This window comes from Chinchilla lanigera, unplaced genomic scaffold (genome assembly GCF_000276665.1).
Source record: "Chinchilla lanigera isolate Chin_1 unplaced genomic scaffold, ChiLan1.0 scaffold00011, whole genome shotgun sequence".
In the NCBI taxonomy this organism is placed as follows: Eukaryota; Metazoa; Chordata; class Mammalia; order Rodentia; family Chinchillidae; genus Chinchilla; species Chinchilla lanigera.
Window position 1 is genome coordinate 26,261,276 of NW_004955412.1, and position 22,967 is coordinate 26,284,242.

At 45.6% G+C, this 22,967-nt stretch overlaps 1 protein-coding gene across 3 annotated transcripts in view; it reads left to right on the plus strand.

Annotated features, from left to right (window-relative positions):
- Pknox2 (PBX/knotted 1 homeobox 2) overlaps positions 1-22,967 on the plus strand; it is a 254,067-nt gene that overhangs the window by 46,605 nt on the left and 184,495 nt on the right. For all 3 annotated transcript variants that reach the window (XM_005378458.2, XM_005378457.2, XM_013511208.1), the window contains exon 2: positions 20,128-20,197. The gene's annotated coding sequence lies outside the window, so the exon portion shown is untranslated. The remainder of the gene's footprint in view (positions 1-20,127; positions 20,198-22,967) is intronic.

Consider the following 22,967-nt stretch of genomic DNA (forward strand, 5'->3'; position numbering starts at 1 on the left):
CTTCTCTCCTCCGTCCCCCCTTTGCCCCCTTCCCATCCTTTGTTCTTGCCTTCCACCAGCCTCCCTGGTCACCTCATGCCGAATCAGCAGGGAACACAAGTCCTGGATTTCCCAGGCCAGCCCTCTACCCATGTAGTTTGGAGGCAACAGGAGACCGGAGAACAGAACTCAGCCCTGAGAGGCCAGCAGAGCTGGGGTCAGATCCTGACTTCTCCACAGAACCGGTTTAGGACCACAGACACATTAGACAGTTATTTAACTCCTCTAACCCTTACTCATCTGTAAGATCTGGCTGCAGATACCTGCTTGCACTGTAGGTGTGAGAAGCGTGTGTGGTAACAGGTGTACACCACCTAGCACAGGGAGCACGCAGCAGGTGTCAGCAATGTCAGCTCGCTCCTCTGCTTGGCCACCCACTATAAATATAGCTCTGCTGTATGGTCCTCACACTGCTAGCAACGAGGCCCATCCGGTGAAGGGTTTGAGGTCAGCTTTGCGTGGACTTTCCTTCATTTTTCTAAGCAGCTGGTTTTGACCCCAAGGGGGAAAATACTAGCTATCATTGACAGAGCTTTCTGTGAGATAATTACACGCATCTCATCTTCACAACAGTCTCCCCCCACCCCTCATCAATAAGCAAGCTGAGGTACAGAGTGGTTAAGTAATTTGCCTGAGTTCACACAGCTAGCAAGTGCCCAGGCACCCAGCCCATAACCTTGATTTTCTATTGCACTAGATGATTTTTCTACAGCATCAGGGACACTGGCTTGTGTTCATATGTTAGCTTTTTGTTGCTAAAACAGTGCCCAAGACAACAAACTTATAAAGAGAAAAGCTTTATTTTGGCTCACATTTGTGGAGGATCCAGTCCAGACATGGTTGGCTCTTGCTTTTAGGTGTATACAGCATATCATGTGACCAGCAGTGGTGGAGTAAAGCCACTTCCTTCCTGGCCAGGAAATAATAGAAAGGATAGGGGTCCCACTATGTCCTCACAGGGCACATGCCCAATAACCGGAAGACCTCCCACTAGGCCTCATCTCATAAAGGTTCCACCACCTCCCAAGAGCACCACCCTGGGGACTGAGGCTTTAACACAAGGGCCTTGGGGGACACTCAAGATCCAAGCCATAACACCATGCCTTAGGCAGACGGTGCTGCTTTGTCTGGTGATTCAACAGATTGTCTGTTTCTCCTCTCAGAGCAGACACATTTGGATAGGGCCTTTCTTTTACCTTTTTTCTAAAGTGACATGGATTTGGGCGGAAAGGCATTGGTTCTAAGGAGCTGGGCAGCAGGAGACCTGAGGGGGCATTTGTGAAGATGAGAGTGAGGAGCTCCATTCAGATTTGCAAATACTGGTGAACTGAACAGTGGACCCCTGGTAGCAGGGCACTGGGCTGGGTTGTAGGGATTAAGAAACAGGTAGGTGGGGCTGGGGATTTAGCTCAGCGGCAAAAGCGCTTGCCTGGCAAGTGCAAGGTCGAGAGTTCGGTTCCTGGTACCGGAGAAAAACCAAAAGAAACAGGTAGGACCTTGTCCCTGCCTTTAGGAGCTCATGGGGAAGTCACTGGCTGAGGGCTCAGCCATGTAGAAAGGTGTATACACACTGAGACTCATCCAGCTGTGGAGGAGATGAGCTATGCCCCGCGGTGGGGTGGGGACTGGCACTTGGTCTGACATTCTTTTGGGAGGAAGTGATGCCAGAGCAGTCTGCCCCGGACATGAGACAGGAGAGGGAGGGAAGTGGCCTTCCAGGGAGGGGAGAGAATGAGCAACAACATGGAGGTGTGAGCAGAGAAGGAGGAGAGAGCAAGGACGGGGAGAGTGCTCAGACACTCTGGTTATATTTTGATGAGGAACCAGTGAGTGTTTAAATTGGAGGTTGACACTGTCAGGCTTATATTTTAAAACATTATTATTTTAAAACAACAATGGACATGGGTAAGAGGGGACCAGACTTTTGCAAAAAAGGCATTCAAGTGTATGTCTGTTAGAAAGCTTTTGATTGCCAGTAATATCAAATTCAGCCCCAAATGGCTTAAACAGTAAGGAATTAATTTTGTTGCATATTATGAAGTTCAGGACCACCACTGCCTCGGGGCTGATTATAGGGCAGGGATTGCTCAGGGGCTCAATGATATCAACAAACACCCAGGTTCCTTCTCTGTCATCCTCTCATAAACTCTGTTTTCAGATAAACTTCCCTTTGGATCACAAGATGGTGACAACTATTATGACCTCCACACTGCTATGCAGGCTAGCAACTAAAAAGAGTAAATCAAGTCAACTGCAAAATTGTGGGAAGTAGTGGAGGCTGAAGCGAGTGGGCAAGTATTTGCCATCTGCCTGTTGGTATTCAAATTGGAACTGTGAAAAGCATTGGCAAAAAATTATAAACAATGTTGACAAAAATCATAAACTGGAAAAAGATAACTCTTACCATAGGTTTATTTGCTCTAATATACAAAGAACTCCTCAAAATCAACAAGAAAAATACAACCCTATAAGAGAAATAGTTCAAGGGTATGAACAAACTATTCCCAGGAAAGAAAAGACAAGTGGTTCTTGGCATATAAAAGGATAGTCAAGCTTGCACACAATTATAAGAGAAATGCAAATTAAATTATCATGAGATACCATTACTCACTTACCCTTTAAATGGGCAGGAATTTGAGAAGCTTTCATAGTATAATAACAAGGTCCTTGGAAAACAGCCTGTCTCCCAGTGTAAGTCAGTATAACTGTTTGTAGGGCAACTGGCGATGCTTATCTGAATGATAAATCATATGCCTTTTGACATAGCAATTTCATACTGGGGAGTTGATCCTAAAGGGATACTTGTATATCTAGGAAACAACTTATGTTTAAGTATATTCTTTTCAACATTATTTGTAATAGTGAACCCTTGGAAAGAACACGAATGTCCATTAATTGGGGACAATTAGTTAAATTATTGAATATCCTCACAATGGAATATTATGCATTTAATAAGAGGAATGAAGTTCTATGGTGTGGAAAGATCTCCAAAAATATATTTTGTGTAAAGGGCAAAAAACCCTCCAGAGTGCCAAAAAGTGTGCATGAAAAGAAAAAAGTCACCGATGTATATTTGTGTTTACTTGGACTGGTGGGAGACAGAACCGGAAGGAAGACATTTCAGTGTATACATTTTTATACTTTTTGATTTCTGAACAACGTTACATGTTACCTTTTAAAAAACAATATGAAATAAAAAATATGGCAATGCCACAGCAATTCTGCCATCAGCTGCTAGTTTTCTGTCCCTGGGATCAGAATTATACAGAGGCTATGGAGGTGGAAGGGAGTGGATTTGGAGAGTATTTGGGGGAACAAAATCCCCACAGGTTGGGTGTGGGAATGAGAGAAGATGAACGTGGAGCAGCTTCTAGAGGTGGCTCTCCCCCTCTGAGATGGGAAGATCAGAGAGAAGCATGCTGGGGAGAAAGGAGGCAACCTCTCATCCCAGCATAATCAGCCCTGGAGAACACCTCGCCGTTGGTCTCTGTGGTTCTCTAGTCCCTCCATTTCTGGGACCAACCTTGTCCTGTTTCCTCATATTCCTAGATGCCAATGGAAAGGGATGATTCCTCCAAAGTTTCACATTTTGCTAAATTCTGATTCACTGAAGGATATAAGCTCCTGGTTTGCTGGTGATCCCTCCAGCCAGCACAGCCTCCCAGGTCTGAATCCCAAGATAGGTGTTGAGTCTTCAGGTAGCTCTGAACAGGTGCCTGATCACCACGCCTTCCAGGGAACAGAAGCACTAAGTATCTGCAGCTTCCATTGCAAAGACCAGAAGGACAGCAAGAATCCACATTCCCCTCTGGGTCAGGATGTCCTAGAGAGCGAGCAGGACGTGGTGCTCTGTTCTGCTCTCTTGGGTTCATCATTTGCTGCTGGAGAGGACTCAGGCTGTGAGCCGGGTCCTGGGCCAGCCCAGGAAATGATGGCCTGTGCTCTGTCAGGGTTAATGTCCTCTCAGGGACACCTTGGCACTGACAGCAGTGGGAGAGATGGACGAGAAGGGGAAACAGTGAGGGGTACGCGAGGTAACATGGACATGTGGTTGTGGTACTCCTGTGACAAGTCAGTGGGGTGGGATGTGTGTTTGGACGTACCTGTCCCCATGATGAGAACACCAATCCCCTCAGCTTCTTTCCCTGCTCCAAAGCCATCTGCAGAGTTGGGGACTGGGATAAAAATGGACTGGACCGCTAACAGCAGGCACACTGCTGGATGCTGGCGGCGTTTAGAGCTGGTACATGAAATACAGCCACAGTCTTGGTTTTAGTTGTAGCTGGAAAGGATTAGAAGACAATTAATAAATCATTTAGTGCCCTGAGTTTAAGTAACTTATTATTATGGGCTGCATATATTTATTATGCTTCACTGAGCAACACTGGCACATTTCCTTTGACTGTCACACAATTTGTATTCAATTTGTTTCCAAAGGCTTTTTAAAAAAATGTATCTATAAATTATTAACCTGCATTCCTCAGGACAGATTTTCAGAATCAAGACCCCTCCCCCACCATCTCCTGTAAGTCTTGTAAAAACTTCCTATCCACAGATGATGCTAGCGCCTGCACCCATGTCCCCTGCCTGAGGGGCTGGGAAGGGGAGGAGGAGTCACTGGTTATCTTCTAGGTTGAAGACCCGGGCCAGAGACCAAACAAGGGTATGAAGAAAACAGATACATGACTTGGGGTGGTTGACTGGCACCTGGAGAGCAAAATCCTGCCTTTCAAACATGGGGCCCTTGACTGAAACTCAGACCCCAACTGACTTGGGAGCAACAGTACTCCAGACCCAAATGGCCCCAACAGGCCCCACCCATTCACTGTACTGGTGAGAAAGCTGGACCTTCAGGAACACCTCAGCCCTGTGGCTTCTTATCCTCCTGTCTTAGTTATTGTCTTGTTGCTAAGACAAAATACCCGACACCCAAAGTTAATGGAGGAAAGGTTTATTTTAGCTCACAGTTTGTAGGGTTTCAGTCCCTAGTTGGCTGGCTCCAAAGCAAAGAGGCATGGCGAAGGAGAAACAGTCTGTGACGTGGCAGGCAGGAAGCAGTGAAACTTCCTTTTTTCCCTTTTCATTCCATCTAGGATACCAACCTTTTGGTTGGTGCCACCCACACCCAGGGTAGGTCTCTGCTCAGTAAATCCATCATCCACACTTAGAACTGTGCTAAACCAGTCAGAGGACTAATCCAGTATCACACACATGACCCAGTACCATACACTCATGCTCCAGTAACTCCTCAAAGGCCTACCTATGAGTGCATGAGACTTTTGAGGAGATCTAAATATAAACAATAGCACCTTTTTAATTCCTCTTAGCTGCGGTTTTTAACCATTCCCCATTCTTTTTATCTTTCTTTATAATATGTACCAGAGATCTTGTCTACATTTTTCACAAGACCATTATGTCTTCTGTGTTTTTTTCTGGGATGGAACAGCGTGAAGTTTTTAGTAATGTGACATTTTTAGTTTTGTTTTGAATTATAGCCCCACCTCACACAATTCTCACCTAAGTACCTAGGGCCTGGTTAGAGGATAGACAGACTGGCTCATCTCCCTTCTTCCCAGATGCCTTTCATCTGTATAACACATCTGTCAAGCACTTAATATGTAGTGGGTGCTCCTAGTGTGTGTGTGCATGTGTGTGTGAATGTGTGTGTGTGTGTGTGGTGTGTCTGTAATGCACAGAAGACATCTGTGCTTTCATTGCTTCCTGCCTTATTGGGGTGACTCGGCATCCATATAGGCCTCAGTGTCTGTTGAATGAATGAATGAATGAATGAATGTCTCAACTAGGAATGCATGCAAATAACTTCTGCACATGCAAGCTAGACTAGAAGAGGAATGAGCATCCTAGAACCATCAAGGAGGCTCATTTAGGGTTTGCCAGATAGCTACAGGGCTATTCTTAAAGTACTCTGAGGATGTTTTGCACCTTATAAAGAGTGGGCATCCTTCCTGTCTTCCTAGATCAGTTATCCTGAGTATGACTGAGGCTGACTGGATGGCTCACCGGGTGGCTTCTTAGCTCTCTCCTTGGTCAACACTCTAGGCCCTCAGTTTGCATTTTGGGGAAGCCCAAGCCCCGTCCTTTTTACGTCTTATAATCAGCTGAGGTCCAAGATAACAGGCAGCATAACCTGTTAGAAATGTATGTAAAACCAGAGCCAAGAAGCCCTGAGCAAAGCCTAGAGAGCTCTTCTAAATAAGGTGCATAAACACTAGTACAAAGACTTTGAAACATGTATTTTGACAACTCATGTGGGTTTTTAGAAATTGTTCCCTTTCCAGTCCTTTTGTACTATGTGAATGTATGAGGTTGGTGAGCAGCTAAATTGTAGGCCGGTGAGGCAGGCATTTGTGTCGTAGATCCCAGGTTGCAAGTGCAAGCTGGGAGAGTTGGTTCTATCTGCTGGTTCACTTTCAAGAGGGTCACACTGAAAGTTCTCCAACTTAGTTATTTTAAGCTACAAAAAGGCAATTTAACCACAAGAAGGGCCTCTTGTACACTGGAAGTCTTACACATCTGTCTTGAGAAAGCAGCTTGTGGCTCACCAGCTCCATCCTTTTACCGCTAGGAGGGTGCTAGCTCTTCAGTCTTCCAGAAACAGAGCTTCGTCTGAGTCTTCTCCTGATGGGCACCTCCAGCTGACCTTACTGCAGCCTGACAGAGGGCCTCTGAGCAAGTCCTGCGTAGAGAGGGTCTTCACGGTCCCTTCCATGCATGGCCACAGTCACCAGCCAGCCCCCAGCACCTGCAAGACCCCAACACCTGCAAGCTCTTTTGCTGGCAGGTGCCAGGTGGAGACTGTCAGCTGCGCAGGAGAGAAATTGTTCTTTGTAGTTACTGCTAGCGAGGGACCCCACTTTATCTACCTGCGATCAGAATAATCTGTCCTCTGTTGGAGGCACCTCAAAGGAGCAATGAGCAGGTGCGGCTCAGCAGATGGCACTGCAGCCGGGGCAACTCCAGGGCTGAAAAGCTGGAAAGCAGAGCTATCAGCCCTGCTGCCCTACCTCTGGGCCTGAAGGCCAAGGACCTGTGCTGTGAGCTCAGGAAACCTCCTGGCTTCTCCGCTATTTATGGTGATATTGGGCCTCCTTAAGAAAGGCACAGTTTTCCTACTCCGTTTGTTCTCAGATTGGTGTTATACCCTGGAGCCAGATTAGTGGCTAAGAACAATTGGAAACAAATGCTCTTTTAGCATCCTGCTGTGATCCGGGGATCCAGGTGGGGACACCAGCCGTGTGGTTGCCTTCTCCACTGAGCCGCCCCTCCACAGAGAATCTGCGTCTCAGAACCACTCAGCGCGGCCAAATTCCCTCATAATCAGCCAGCGCTGTGCACATCTGCCCAACCTCAGCTAAACAAGCTGGAGCCCTGTTAAGTTATTTATGAAACAATATTCAGGACCAGCCCTGGGAGGCGAGTTAGGAAATAATGAATGGGATATGCCATGGTGCCATTTGGAGAGGCCAGTGGCTGATCTGCCTGAGAAGGGACCAGCTCTCCCTATGGTGCTGGGCACTCTGAAGCGACTTCTGTTGCTTTTTTTTTTTTTTCCGTATCAGAAATTGAGCTCATGACCTTGCGCTTGCCAGGCAGGCGCTGTGCTGCTGATCTAAATCCCCGGGCCCTCTGAGGCTCCTTCTGATTACCCAAAGTGGGAACCTTCCCAGAGTTGTGGATGACTTTTGCCTTGTTTTGGACTTGCCACCCCAATTTTTTCTATTCAGTTCAGCATTGGGGAAAAGTGGCCAAGCCTACCCTTCCCCCTTATCTGGTTATAACTTCCTCAAAGGAAGGAAGCCTAGGATACACTCTGTGGGGAGAACTGTCCTACTCCCTATACAGCTGGAGTATTGTACTGAATCTCCCAGTCGATGGGTGCTCTGGCCCCTCATTAGACTGTAGGCTCCTTCAGATCAGGGAACTGGATTTGTTGCTCATATTTGATCCCCAGTCTAGGGAATGAATGAAGGGAATTCCTGGCATGGCTTCCAACCCTAGATTCCCTGAAAAGACTCCCTACTGCCTGCCCAGCCAAGTCCTCAGATATGAAATGAGAGAAGAATAGATGATCTCCATGACGCTTAGGCCCAACCGTGCTCTGTTCTAATGCTGGTTCCTGCACTGGGAGCTGGTGCTAAGCTTTCGTCCTCCCTGTGCCTCTGGCCGACTCCCTCTGGCCTGGTGGGAGCTGACCCCAGACTAAATGTTCCTTGTGCCCTAGTGATCCTGGCTTAGTCATTATGCAGGCTATCAGTCTGAGTCTTGCTTTCTGGTGGCCAAATGCTGTCCTCTGCCTGCACTGTTTCCCCCGATGGATCCTCAGACTGTCACTTTCCTCTGTCACACAACTGAGAATTCCTGGGCCGAAGCAAAGCCAGATGCAGAATGAGAACTAGTTATACAAAGAGATGCATCTTTCTGTCCTGGCTATACCTCATGAAGAGGCTGTACTTGTCTTTTGGAGTTGGATTCCTCTCCACTGGCAGAAATAAGGGCCTCTTCATTTCTAAGCAAATGAGGAAAGCCAAGAGTCATCCTGTAGCAGATCTACCTCCTTTTCTCGTGTTGCCTTTGCTCTCCCACAATGGGAGCCAGCTTCTTCCCGCCTCCTGGAGGTCTGCTCCAGCATTCCTCTTGCTTCCTATGAAGCACACAGAAAGAATACTTACTTACATGGGAGACATCATCTTAACATTTCAAAGTATTCTGTTATTTCCTTACATTTCTATAATATCTCTGTGTTGCAGGCAAGGCAGGAATAAACATCTGGATTTATTTGAGGCCCAAAGATTTATTGGCATCTAATCCAAGATTTCTTGGAATCTTAAGATTTTCTGGCTGAATGTGAACCTAGTGAATATCTTTTCCACTGGTTCCTAACCTCTCTGGGGATGTGGACAGCCTCAAAATCTTGGTACAAGTTTTAAGTCTTTCCCCAGAAAAATGTACACATAATCCCATTCTGGAAAAAAATTTGAGAGGCTTGTGGACCCTTAAAACCTTAAGGTTCTTCTTACTTTGTTTGAGCCTGTTGGCTCAGTAGGTGAAGAAATGGAGGTCAGTAGAATTAGGTGCTGTGTAAAAATGCCCTAGGACTAGGGAGACAAAGGCTGTTCCCTTGGTCCTGCCTGAATTCTTTCTAACATGCCAGGCTCTCACAGCCGCATCAGATGATGAGCCCAAATCCTCTAATCTCTTTCTTAGCCTCCTATTACCTTCTCCTTCTGGATTTCCTATAGTATTTATTGTTATGGGTGTGTTCCTAGGTGTTCGTTTCAGACTAGAGACTTGGTTCCTCTTTCCCTGCCCTACCAAGTTGTTTTCCTTTTTTGTTTTGTTTTGTTTTTTGATTTTATAGCATTTCTCATTTTTCTAGTAGCAAACCTCTGTAGTCACCTTGGCTCAGATCGGTGCTCCCAGGAGAGTCGCCTTCCCTGTTGCAGGCTGGCCTGGCCAGCTTCATCCTTGGGAGGAGATGGTCCAGGAGCCCAGTCCCGTTCCTCCTTGCAGGTCTCCTGTGGAGGCTGTAAGACTCCGGGCTTCCTCGTTTCTCTGCCAGTAATCCTTGGCTCCTTATCCTCCTCCTTAGGGTGATAAGCTGTTCCTTTTCTTGCTCTTTAAATTCTAGGATCTTTCAAAAAAATTTTTCCTGATAGGAACTGAGAAAAACTAGTACATATATTTTTAAAATTTATAAAAATATACATAATCATCTTAAGCAATTTTTTGTCAGTGTCTTGAAGTTTATTGATGTTGTTGTGGAACATCACCATGTCCATCCATAGAACTCTTCATCTGGCAAGATAGAAACTCTGTTCCTATTAAATAATTTCCCATCCACCTCACCCCACTTTCAGCCCCTGGCATTCTACTGATAGTCCTACGGATAGCCCTAGACTGATAACGTCCTTGTACTTTCTGTCTCTGTGAATTTGACCACTCTAAGTACCTTAAGGAAGAGGAATCAAACAGTATTTGCCCTATGTGACTGACTTATTTCACTTAGGATAATGATGCCCTCAGAGTTCATTCATGTTATAGCACTGTCAGAATTTCCTTCCTTTTAAAGGCTGAATAAAATTCCATTATATGTTTATACCACTATGTTGGTCAACTTTCTGTCCCTGTGACAAAATACCTGAGAAAATCAATTTAATAAAGAAAAAGACTTATTTTGGCTTATGGTTTCAGAAGTTTCAGTCCATGGCTGCTTGGCCTTGTTGCTTTGGGTTTGTGGCAGCACAGTACAACATGGCATGAGTACTTGAAAGCAAAACAAGGAAGGGGCCAGGGTCCCAATGTTCCCTTCAGGGGCACACCCGCAAGGCCCTAACTTTCTTTCACTAGGCCCACCTCCTAATGGCTCCACCGACTCTCAGAAACACCATAGGCTGGTGACTGAGCCTTCCATACATGGGCCTCTGGGAGATGTTTCAGATCCCAGCTAAGCCACTTTTTGTTTATCCATCTGTCATCAGTGGCCACTTGAGTTGCTTCTACTTTTGGCTCTTGTGGCTAATGCTGGTGTGAACACAGATGTACAAGTATATGAGTGTCTTTTTCCAATTCTTTTGGGTATATGGCATATCCTCGGAAGTGGAAGCATGTTTTTAAGGTGTTTTAGTTATTCTGTACCGTCCTTCAAGTCATTGTTATTTTAAATTACTTAATTTCTTTATTCATTTTTGTGTTAGAGCTAATTTTGGGGCTAGAACCCAGAGTATTTGCACTGAACTATATCCACACTCTTATTTTTTATTTGGGGTCTCACTAGGTCACTAAGTTGCCCATACTGGGCTTGAACTTTTGATAATCCTGCGGTAGCCTCCCGGAGTACTGGGACTGTTTTTATTTTATTCTTAAACCAATGCCTTTTGAGCAGTTGCTGACCTTCTTTGGCCTGTAGCCCATGCTACAGAGGGCATTTTCTCAGAGATCCCCACAGCTTTTGCTCCTCTCACTCTCAAATATCCACCCTGCACTTTCCAGTCACTTTTGTTCTCCCTTCCTGCTGCCTTTTTCTTCTTCGTGTTTATCAGTATTTGAATATCTATCTATTCATCTATCAATTTATCTATCTTTCTTCCTCCCATTAGAATGTGTGCTTCCTGGAATCAGGGACTTTCCTTTGATCATTTCTGTATCTCCTGTTTCAGGCATGGTGCTTGGTTTTATGGTTAGGACATAATTATTAGAGGAATAAATGGATGATTGAATGAATCTGTTCCTACTTTCAGGGAGCTTAAGTCTGCATCTGGTGGGGAGATAGACACATTAAAACTGTGATATGAGGCCAAATACAGGAGCCCCAAGAGGTAGATAAGCAAATGCCAGTAGACAGCCCAGGATGACCGAACCAGGAGTAACTGCTCCTGGCAGGGAATTCTGACAACAATGACCAGAAGGCCATATATTGAGTGATTGCCATATGGCAGTGGTATAAATTGATTTTTTTCATCAATCTTCATGACACATTCCTATTATTATCAATTTCCCGGTGAGGAAACCAGGCCCAAGAGAAGTTAAGGAACCTGCCCAGGACCATACAGCTAGTAAGACTACCTCTCAAGTCAAACCTTTTTTCTTCCTTTTGTCAATCATTTTAACTTCATTAAATTTCTTTTCAAGAAAGGTTTATGCCTGTATCTTTTGATCAATTTTTCAAGCCTATATCTTGTAATATGAGCAGCTACTTTGAAGATAACAGTATGCAATGTACTAACCATTGTTACTCTCCTACAATCTTGTTTTGAAGTTTTACACCATTGTTTTTATTGTTTATTTTTCTTGTCTTTAAAATAAAAATAAATCTCTTTTCAAAAATTGTAAAAGTAGCAGTGTTCACTGCAGCCGGCGAAACAAGGCAAGATGTACTAAAACCAGTGAGTTTCCATCAGTACCCCTGAAATCATCCTCTCTTTCTCTGTATCACGAACTTCTGCAGAAGCCTAAATCCATACTACGGTCTTCTCCATTTCTACAGAAATGGAACCTAACTGCATCCATCACTCTGCTATGTACATTTCTTGCTTTGAACACTATGACCATCTCACATGGCAAAAGATACAGATCTAACTTGCTTCTTCTAATAGTTGCAATAATATTGCAATAATATTGCTGCCCTATCCAGTCATTCCCCTATTGGTGGACACCTACCTTGTTTTTGCTTTTATCACTCTGTACAGTGCTGCCTTATATTTATGTATCAATAGTTTTCTTTCTTTGGGATACATTTTCAAGTTGGGGTTCCACAACCTAAGTGTATGTTTAATGTAGTTTTAACTGTAATATATACCACTTTAGTATTTTCCCAACAGTAGTTGAATCAAATATCATACCAACGCCCACATCCTCTCATGGTGCTTTTCCTCAAAGTGCTGTCCACTGGCTCACCCCCTTCTGACCAGACTGAGGACTCTCCCAGGCGGCTGCAGGGATACCTGTTCCTTCTCACACAGCACCTGTGGGCCTGGGCATGGCTCTGTTCTCTCCCTTGGCCACTGAGGACTATCGCTCAGGGGATCTGTATTATAGTCCCAAACTCTGTCACTGACTAGCTGTTTGACCTTGACCAAGCCACTGAACATTTCTGTGCATTTTCTCCATTCATCATGGAAGGCAGTGAGCCATCCAACACAACAGCCACTAGCCACATGTGGTTGTAGAGCACTTGAAATGCTGCTAGTGCAACAAGAGACTGAATTTTACATTTTAATTAATTAGAATTTAGTGTAAAGAGCCACATGTGGCTAGTGGCAACCTTATGGCACCATGCGGCTATGGAGAATGAGAATGGATGTGCCCGGTGTCTGGCACATAGTAAACACTCAATAAATGCTTGCTATTATTGGGTCTTCCATGTCTTGCTTTCTGGCCCGCCACACCTGACAGCTCCCAATGATGCCCCACACTGGTTGTCCCCGAGTCACCTGGGGGAGGGAGGAAGGTGGTGCTGCGGTGGTGCATGTCAGTAATGAGCCTCACACTGAATGTTTCTGGTCGGCTACTTTCCCTGGAGGGTCATGTGAGCCAGAGTGGTATGTGGCCTGCTTTGCAAGTGATTAACATGGTGTAAGCAATCTGCATAGAGAGAAAAAACCCTCGGTTGGTATTCCATTATTCTATTAGAGTTTCAGAGCCAGGATTAAGTGGACATGATTTCTTCCTATGGGCCATTAATTTTGTTTTATTGCTGGTCTGATGGCCATTACCCTTTTTTGCCAATGCATTCCCCCATTAGGTTTGTACAATTAACAAAATATGTGCTGTTAGGGGTTTGATAGGAAGAGTGGGATGGAAATAAAAGGAGGGGGTGCAGCTGCCACCAAGGTGGGGGTAGGGAAAAGCTAGGCCCAGGGGCGGAGCCTCAGGAATCAAAGGGGGATGGGTCTCTCCAGCGTGCTGCCACAGGCACCTCTGGAAAAGTGCGAAAAGGTCTTTGTGGCTATGCCCCTGCTAGATGCGGAGGAGGTGTCCAGTTGAAAGGACAGAATACTTAGCGGGTCCAGGTGGGAGTGGCACTGGCTGTCCTCCCCCGGCCTGCAGCTGAGCATAGCACAGCTGAGAACGTAATGTGCCACCCCCCACCTACTCCGTGCTGTCACCTTGAACTCTTCAGCAGGCAGTGGGAGTCAGCCTCTCAGAGTCTAGACCCATGACAGGAGAGACTTCCACGGTGACACCTGCTTTGTCTCTAGGGGGCAAAGAGGAAGACTGCCACCCAGGTAAAAGGAGGCGGTGATCCCCAGTGTCATCATCCAGTGAACGCCACGTGGAAATGCAGGATTGGCATGATTAAGTCATTTTTTTTTTTTTGTGGAAATATAAATTTCCCAAATGTTTAGATATTGGCAGAATTTATAAAAACACCAGGCAAGCAAGAGTCAACATAGGGGCTGCCAGTTGGCAGCCTCTGCCAGGCACTGAGGAGTCTTGGAAGGGTTTTAAGGAGGGGTGGGCATCATCTCGTTTGTGTTTCAGTAAGGTTCCATGGCAGTGAGTATGAGGGCAAGACAGGGTCAGGATGGAAGCCAGGAGAACTATCAGGGGCCCTTGCACTCTTGTGGAGAGAGAAAGCAAGCCACCTGGTTAGTGACAATGGCATGAATAAAGGAGCAGTGACATTGTTGACAGAGAGTTGGCAGGGCCTGGGTCTTGATGTGTGTGCGCTGCAGAGGATGTCCCCGGGCCAGGGAGGCCTGGTCTGCCAGTGATCGCTTCATCCGTCTGCTTCTGCAGAGCCATCCTCTCTGTGAACCCACACCACTACATGTCTGTGGTCTTCACTTCCTGGACTTCTGGGTAAATCACTTGCTTTCACCCAGTATAGAGAGATCTAAGCATCTCCAGTTCCTTCTCCCATGTAGGAAAATGTAGGTTTAGCCTAACTGGTGTCAAGATGCCTTACAGGGCTTCAGATTCATACCTAGACTTATAGGTATGGACCCAAGATCAGAGGCCTTACCTGGCCAGGCCTAGGGTGTGTGACTAAGGGAACTTCTGCAGGTCCTCTGCAACCAAGCACTCAGACTGCCTGTGACTCAGAGGGCTGAGGATGGGTGTGCAATTAGAATTTATTTCTAACAGACTTAGAGGGAGGCCATGCAGTGCTCTCAATGCCAATGGGTAGGAGTCTTGGACCTGAGTATTTAGTGCCAGGTAATTATTTCTTATCTGACTACTCAGTCATTATGTCACTTAAAGCCTGGTGGTCAAAGGGTACAACGCCTGACTAAAAATCTCATGGACTGAATGCAGAGATGTCCTACTCCAGCTTCTTTACTCATCAGCACCATGATATCCGTACTGCGCTTCCTTAGCAAGATACTTAGAGCTATCCCTGGAGATTAATCTGGGCAACATCAGAGACAGTGTAATGTCAGAAGGAATTCTGTTTTAAGAATCATCCAGTAATCTATATTTTCAGATGGGGAAATTGAGGCATAAAGAGGTTAAAGGCCTTTATCCAAGTTCAAACAGTAGAGCCAGGTATGGCGGTTCACACCTATAATCCTAACACTGAGACAAGAGGATTGCCTTGAGTTCTGAACTACATAGCAAAACCCTTCCTCAAAAACAAAAACAAGTTCAAACAGTACGTTAATGACAGAGTTAGAGCACGAACTCTTGTCTGGCTGACACTTTTGGTCTAGAACTCTCTATCTGAAGCCATGGCCTGCTTAAGCCCAAGTTCCTTTCCCACCATCCTTCTGACCTACCTGAGTATGCCCATGGAGGCTAGCACAGCTGCCTCGAGGCAAGTCAATCCCACTGTACTACTTCCTTCTAATCCCTGTTCTTGACTTTTTCAAATAAACATGACTATTCAGCAACTTCCTTCTTGTTTATCACTTATCACAAAGTCCCCTCATGTCTATAAATGGGAATGGTCAATCTCATTTATGATTCCACAGTATCTTCTTTGTGAATAAAGACTGCAGTTCTAATTCTGCTTGCACTGGTATGTGGCTGAAGGCTTTGGACATGATGTTTGCCTGCCAGGGTCACAGACTGACTGGCTTTAGAAGACCCTGAAGTATCACACACGTGGATGGTTCCCCACATGCATCCTGGGTCAGGGTTGGTCCAGGAAAACTACTCCACTGGTGCATATGAAGAGTGAAAAACAAGGACAATGTGGAAAAGCAGAGAGAGAGTATCTTGGTTACTTTTCTCTCATTGCTGAGACAAAATACCCAACGCCCAAAATTAAGGAAGGAAAGGTTTATTTAGCTCACAGTTTGTGGAGGTTTCAGTGCATATTTTGCTGGCTCCGAGGCAGAAGGTAGCAAAGCAACAAGAGCAAAGGGGAAATGGCAGCCGAACAACAATGCAGCCAGAGCAAAAGGGAGGAATGGAGCCAAGCAGCCTCTTTCCCTCCCTTACATTGTAAACAGGCTACCCCCACCTAAGGGGCATGTAGCGCTCACATAATCTCCATGCCATGCTCTTCCACAGGCTCAGGATGTATACAAAGTAAGCACCCTGGCTTCCTGCTGAGTCACTTAGCCAAACCTCTAGACTCCCCAGGTTGATACAATGTATCAACCATAACAGAGAGACAGAGACAGAGGCAGAGGCAGACGCAGAGAGACAGAGAGAGTTTCTTGTGATGCTGTATATTCAGTTCAAGTGATGACTTTATTGTGAGATTTTCCCTTCTTTTGTGTATTGAATTACTTTAAAATGATGAGGAAAGAAGACATGATTAGTATTGTATCAAACTACAAGTTATTAATGTTGCCTGGTAAGTGCAAGGTTCTGAGTTCGATTCCCAGTACCACCTGCAGAAGTTAGTAATCTCATCAGCCTTGTAATGTTTTAAAAACATTTTTACAAATGGCTGAAATCCAAGGGAAACTGCTCTGGAGCAGCTTCTCACACAGTGTAGGATTCTCCCTCTGGAGCTGGGATTCGTTACCTTCTGAGAAAACCTGGCTCATTTTTTAATGGTTCTCATAGCTTTCTTACACTGAACTGAAGATCAGCTTCCTCTAATATCTGCAGTTAGTCTTAATCCTACCTTCTAGAATAATTCAGTCCCTTTCGTGTAGTTTCTCCCAACATTTACAGGACCACCCTGAGGAAGAGGGAATATGTTGTTTTAGTTAGTAGTGTCAGGACCAGTGGGAAATATTAGAGAGGAGTACATGAAGATATTGCTCTGGTTTCTTCTACAGTGACTTCTATCTCACCGCCTCCTTGTAATAATGAAAACAGCAACAACAATAGCTCGCATTCACCGAGTGTTTCTTTTGTGTGAGGTGCTGCTCTATGCACCTCAGCTTACATTAAGCCACGCAGTCCTCACAGCCACCCTCTGAGGTAGATCTGTTATTATCCTTATTTTACAAAACGAAAAATGAAGGCACAGCCAAGATAAGGAACTCGCCCTTGGTCAAGTTAAGATTTATGGTTGTACATATAGTATGATTCTAGAACCTGCACTTTTATTATTTTCTTTTTTCTTCTTTGGGTTTTTTTAAGATAGGGTTTCACTATGCAGTTCAGGCTGACCTTGAACTCAGAATGATTCTCCTGCCTCAGCCTTCCAAGTTCTGGGATTATAGGCGCGTACCACCGTGCCCAGTTTGAACTTGCACTTTTAATTACTAGACTTGTAACCCACAATTTAACTGCTTGATGTCTTCTCTCACATCTCTTTTCTGCTTGATACTGTTAAAATTCTTAAAATATGGTGCCAGAATTACACATAGAACTGATGGCCTGGTAAGTCCAGAGTGGAGATTGGCCAGGTCTTAGTTGGACACTGTGTGATTATGAATGTAATCTAAGATCACATTTAGTGAGTCTGGCAGCAATGCCATATCCTGAACTTGCATTTGACTCAAATAACCCAGGTCAGTTTTAAAAACTGGGTCACTCCAGTCTGTGTTTTTGTGATTTTAAAATGTAAGAGCCAGGTTTGGTGTATATCTACTTATCAGAATTTTATCAATAATTCTATAGAAAAGGGAAATTTGCAGAACACAGAGTATAATTTGATGGTTTAGAGTAATGAGAATATGGACAATTTTTCTTATTTTTGAAATTATTTCATTTGTGGTTGTCATGATGCTGTTATGCAAAAGAAATAACCAGTAAGGCAAAAATGGACTTTTTAGTTTGGCCCATCCTTTTAGCTTGTTGTTTGTAACAAAAGCACAGCAGTCCTGCATCATGTACAGGTGGAAAGTCTGCCATATCTTCTTCCAAGAGGTTAGTGTCTCAAATGGACTTCCAGAGGGCAGGGATGGAGCACGAAGCTCCATGTAATTTAATCTGGACACTTTGTGTACTGACTTCGTGTAGTGGACTGAGCTCAGTAGTGATGTGTAAGTGGTTTAGCAAAACATATGTCAGAGCCACTTGCCAACTGAGGGCTGGTTTCTAGGTGCCAGTTATGGATTCTGGGTGGAATGAAGAGGCTCAATCATTCAGTATTTCAAGAGCTATTTCTGATCCATGCTGGGCACTCTTCTAGGCTCTAAGAATAAAAAGACACATAAGACCTCATCTTTTTCCTCAGTGGCTTGCAGTCTAGTCTACAGTATCAAGAGCTAAAAGCTGTGATTGTGCACATATTGGTAGATACACTCAGAAGAAGAGCGTTTGGCTAGAGGATATCATTGTGAATGAGGGAAATCATTTTTTCCATGAGCATATCTCTCTATAGTTGATACTTGAATCTTCTAACTGAAATTCCACCGTCTTCAAAGATGCCTGTCTTGTTTTATTAATCACAGGGAAAATACTAAAGGGATTCTTTAGAGTGGTGTTACCGCCTACCATTTCCTTATTAGGAAACCTTCTATGGTTCTAGAAGATCACAGTCCACGCCTGATTCCTCTTGTCTGATGCTCAGAGCCTGCATGCTGCGGCCTGTCCTGATTAGTGGACATGCTTCCCTCCTCTCTTTTCCTTCGGGCACACCAACCTCTCTGCTGCCTCAGGCCCTCCGTGCTTCTTCTCCTTCTCCTTCTCCTTCTCCTTCTCCTTCCCCTTCTCCTTCTCCTTCCCCTTCTCCTTCTCCTTCCCCTTCTCCTCCTCCTTCTCCTTGTCCTTCTTCTTCTTCTGTCTTTTTGAAACAGGGTTTCACTATGCATTTCACACTGGCCTTGTACTCACTTTGTAACCCAGGCTGGCCTCAAACTCATAGCAATCCTCCTTTCTCAGCCTCCCAAGTGCTGACATTACAGATATGAGCCACCACTCCCAGTCCCCCTTCTTTGCCCTTCCTCAGATTACCCCCTTCTTTGACATGCCCTCTATTCATTGATAGGACCATATCACTCAGCTTTCCGTCACTGTAACAAAATATGTGAGACAATCCACTTATAAAGAGAAAAGGTTCACTTTGGCTCATAGTCTTAGGGGCTCCAGTCCACCATCAACTGTCCCCATTGCTCTGGCCCTATGGTTAGGTAGTAGATCACCATGGGAGTGTGCAGCAGAGCAAAATTGTTCAGTCATGACTGGAAAACAGAAGAAAAAGAGAAAGGGAACAGAGTCTTACCATGCCTCTCAAGGGCACATCCTAGTGACTTAAAGACTTCCCATTTGTTCCCACTTTTCAAAGATTCTACCACCTCCCACTAGTGTCATGTTGGAGTCTAAGCCTTTAACAGGTCACCTCTGGGGGACATCAAATACCCAGCCCATAGCACCCTCTCTCTCTCCTTTCTACCAGTCAGACCCTGCCCGTCCAGTCTCTGAGGTCCCACTCACAGTCTTCCTCCCCACCAGCATTCCTTTTGAGCGTTCCAACTCCTGCGGACTTCTGCTCTTCATGGAGAGAGAATGACAGTCTCTACAACACAATTTAGCATAGCTGTTTACGTAGCCATGTCTTATCTGGTGTTTCTTATTTCTAACAAGACCCGTGGATTTTGTTCAGCAGGTGTAGATCACACACCTGATAAATGTGTGCTAGTTTTAAAAATTATTTTATTCCAGAAAGAGAATTAAAAGTAATCAGGGTTTTGGTTTCTCCATCCTGTCTTCATCATTCTTTTCCATGTACCCTTGCCTTCCGCCCAATTGAACTCTTCACTTTGCTTGAAAGTTGCTCCCCAGCAAGACTTTCATTTCCCCACCATAAACAACACAGGTAGTTTTGTTGTCTGCTTATACGTGCAGTGCTCTCTGTCTGGGAGCGTCCACGGAGCCCGTGAGCTCCATCCCTGCTCAGGATTTTCCAGCGGGCGAGAGCCTCCAGTAAATGATTATTCCTTGGTCAGCTTGGGATGCTTGATAGCTAAGAGCCCCTTTTTCTCTGGGGCTCCTATACAGAAAGATTCAAAACTCGAAAGAAATGGAGGCACCCAGCAGATACAGGGGTGTGTGAATCTGCATCTGCATCCCGCTTAGCTCTTAAAACCATAATCATTTGCACCAGGACGCCTTTGCCAGAAAACTCTCCCACTCAGCGCTGTGGACACAGAGCTGCCAGTGAATGCCTGCTTTGCTCTCAGGCAGATCCCCCTCTGGGCCCACCCCAGCTCTACCCTGCCTTTCTCCCCCGTGCTATCTTACACAGTCTGTAAAGATGTTCTCTTTTATTGGCAGGTGAATCCTGGAGCAGTACTTTGAGGCTTTCTGTCCTCCATGCGGCTCACTAGAAAGGGGGCTGTGAACTGTAAGTAACTTTGATTGACATTTTCCACACTGACTCAATAAGGTTATGGGTTCAAGGCTGGCCCTGAACCTGATCTTTAACAGCTGTGCCTTGTGCAAGAGAGATACTCAACAATGAGCTAGTCAGAATGTAAAATACAGTGGAGCGCTAATTAGATTATGTCTGAATGTGACAAAGCAGCCCTGTAATATGACATGCTATTTAATTAGACTGTATTGATTGGACATTAAGGTGGACTTGATGTGTTACATGTATCATGAATGCTGGGTCTGCAAGGCTGACCCAGACCTCAGCTCAGCTACTACTGCGTATGGGCTAAGTGTGGAGGACCAGGGAGAAGTAACAACACTGTGAGTTCCCAAACAAGGCCAAATTCATTGCCTGCACTTAACGTTTACGTCTGGTTATTTCTGGGGAGGCAAAAGGTAATACCGCTGACCACTTCCCTTGCCTCTGCCCAGTGAGAGCTCCACTTCAAACAAGATGAGCCTAAGGATGGACTCATATTGCCTCTTCCCACTTGGCAAGAGTCTGCCCACCTGTAGGAGCTGGATGAAGTCCAGCCTGCTCTGTGGAGCCCTTTTTGATACCCTAACAAGAAGCGAGTTCTCCCTCTTCTGAGAATCTGCAGCACTTACGCGCTGCCCTGTCCTCTAGCTGGCCCTTTCTGTGCTCTCTCTCCAGCGAGGCTATGAGCTCTGAGAGGATAAAGCCTGGGCCTCCCCCGTGTTTGCACTCTGCGCCTTAAGTCCGGTAACCATTGGTGATTGTCAGCTGGATGCCCGGGCTGCCCTGGGCCGGCATGACTCCTCCACTCTGCTTCTGGGGCTACCAAGACCAGGTTGCTGCTGTGCTACGACTTTGATAGTACATTGGCTTCCAACCAGTCCATGGAATTATAAATGATTAACCGTTATCAGCGCACATCTTCACCTCTGTGTAAAAATAGATTGACTGTAATGAGTATTTGAATAAATCATAAGAATAGCTGCCCTGCGATCGTCTAACATCCTGCCGATGGCTGCCCGGTGAGTGAGCAGGGCGCCAGCCCTCCCGCCTAATGGCCTGAGATTCAGTGCTGGTCGCCTCTGTGATTGACGGGCCTGGGCTCCCAGGGCACCTCCTCTGCAGCTCAGGCTCGGGAGTGGTTGGATCCCCAGGCCGAGGGGGTGGAGAAGGGTGCCTCCCTCCATCCTATTCCAGGAAAGCTTGCCTTGAGATGGGGCTGGCAGGGAGGGAGCAAGAGTAGAAGATAATGACCTTCGTGAGAATCGATGTCTCCTCACACCGGAGGTTGGAGGGGCCTCATAAGTCAAGTGAAGTATGAGGAACAAGCTGAGCATGAACCTTAATGAGAGCTGAGTGTAGGGGAGAAATCCATCCACACCTTCCCTCCCAGTCCTGGAGGGCAGCCTGGCACCTGGGCAGTGGGCCACCCACACCCAGGGAGAGTTCCTTTGCAGGGACGCTCAGACCTCAGTAAAGATCTGGGAAGAGCAGATGTCTCCAAGTCCCAGGACTCTGAAATGGGAAGGGCTCAAGTGATCCTTTAGACAGTGGTTTTCTAAAGCCAAATCAGGCATAAGGCTGCCTTTTGGAGAGGGAGCAAGAGGAGAGGAGGCAGGCTCAGAGTGATGGGGACCTGGTAAGGAGAAAAGAGTCTGAAAGTCTGAAGTTTCAGAGAGAAGACCGATGAGGGCTGGATTTGAGTGGGAAATAATAAATATTCCAATTTCGTTCCAGCGGTCTTCAGTTACTAAGCTGTCTGAGAAATCACTTCCAAAACATAGTGGGCTAAACAACATTTATTGTATTCATGTATTTTATGAGTCAGGAATTTTTTTTTTAATTTTAAAGAGAAAAAAACAAAAACAAAACCAGTGTCTGTTTTACCAAGTCTGAGATTTCACATGGGTCAACTCAAAAGCTGGTGCAGGAGTCCTCCACAGGTTCCTTCATTCTGGACTTTGAGGCTAGCTGTTGGCTAAGATATTAGCTGGGATTGTCAGTCAGTCCCAAGTGACCTCTCCATGTGGCTTTCCAAGGGAAGCATCCTGAGAGAGAGAGCGAAAGCTAGGCGGAAGCTGTATTGCCAAGGGAGGGCCAGCTTATGTTGCTGCAGCTATCTCTGGAGAAGACAGTGTAGTACAACTAGTATTTGCTAGCGGTCTGGTATAACCAGTCTCATCTATTTTCCATGAAGTGAAATGAAGTCTTCTGTGAGAAGGAAATGTGTTCCCCCTGGTAAGACAGGCTAAAGAAACCCCTGTCTTGAATAAAATGAACTGACCTTTAACTCAGAATGTCTGAGTTTCAGGATCCCCCAAGGCTGAGCTAGACTTCTTTCCTGGACAGGACATGGTAATTCTGGAAGGTCCTGCAGCTGGTAGAAACCTCAGCCTCTTAGGCCATCTCAGCGAAAGTGGGTCCAGTGTGCAATCTGCAGCATGACGTGTCTGGTCTCAGATCCACAGTCTTGTCCTTTGTTGGCATCTGGACTCCCTCCATCTCTGTTGGTGTGGCCTTCCAGGCTGGTGTGGTTTGCAGCCAAAGATCAAAGTCTAAATGGTGACAAGGAGCTTGCTGTGGTTAGGGAGTTCCAGGCAGCCCTTGCTTCCTGGTCCCTCCAGCCTTCTGCTGTTCTCTGATTTGGGAAGGGCCTACCCTTAAGGAACCAGGCTATCTTCTCTTTTTTATGTTCATGATGCAAATTCAGCTGAATTTTGGAAGAGAATCTGAGTGCTGGCTGCCTCGTTATAACTTATGGGGA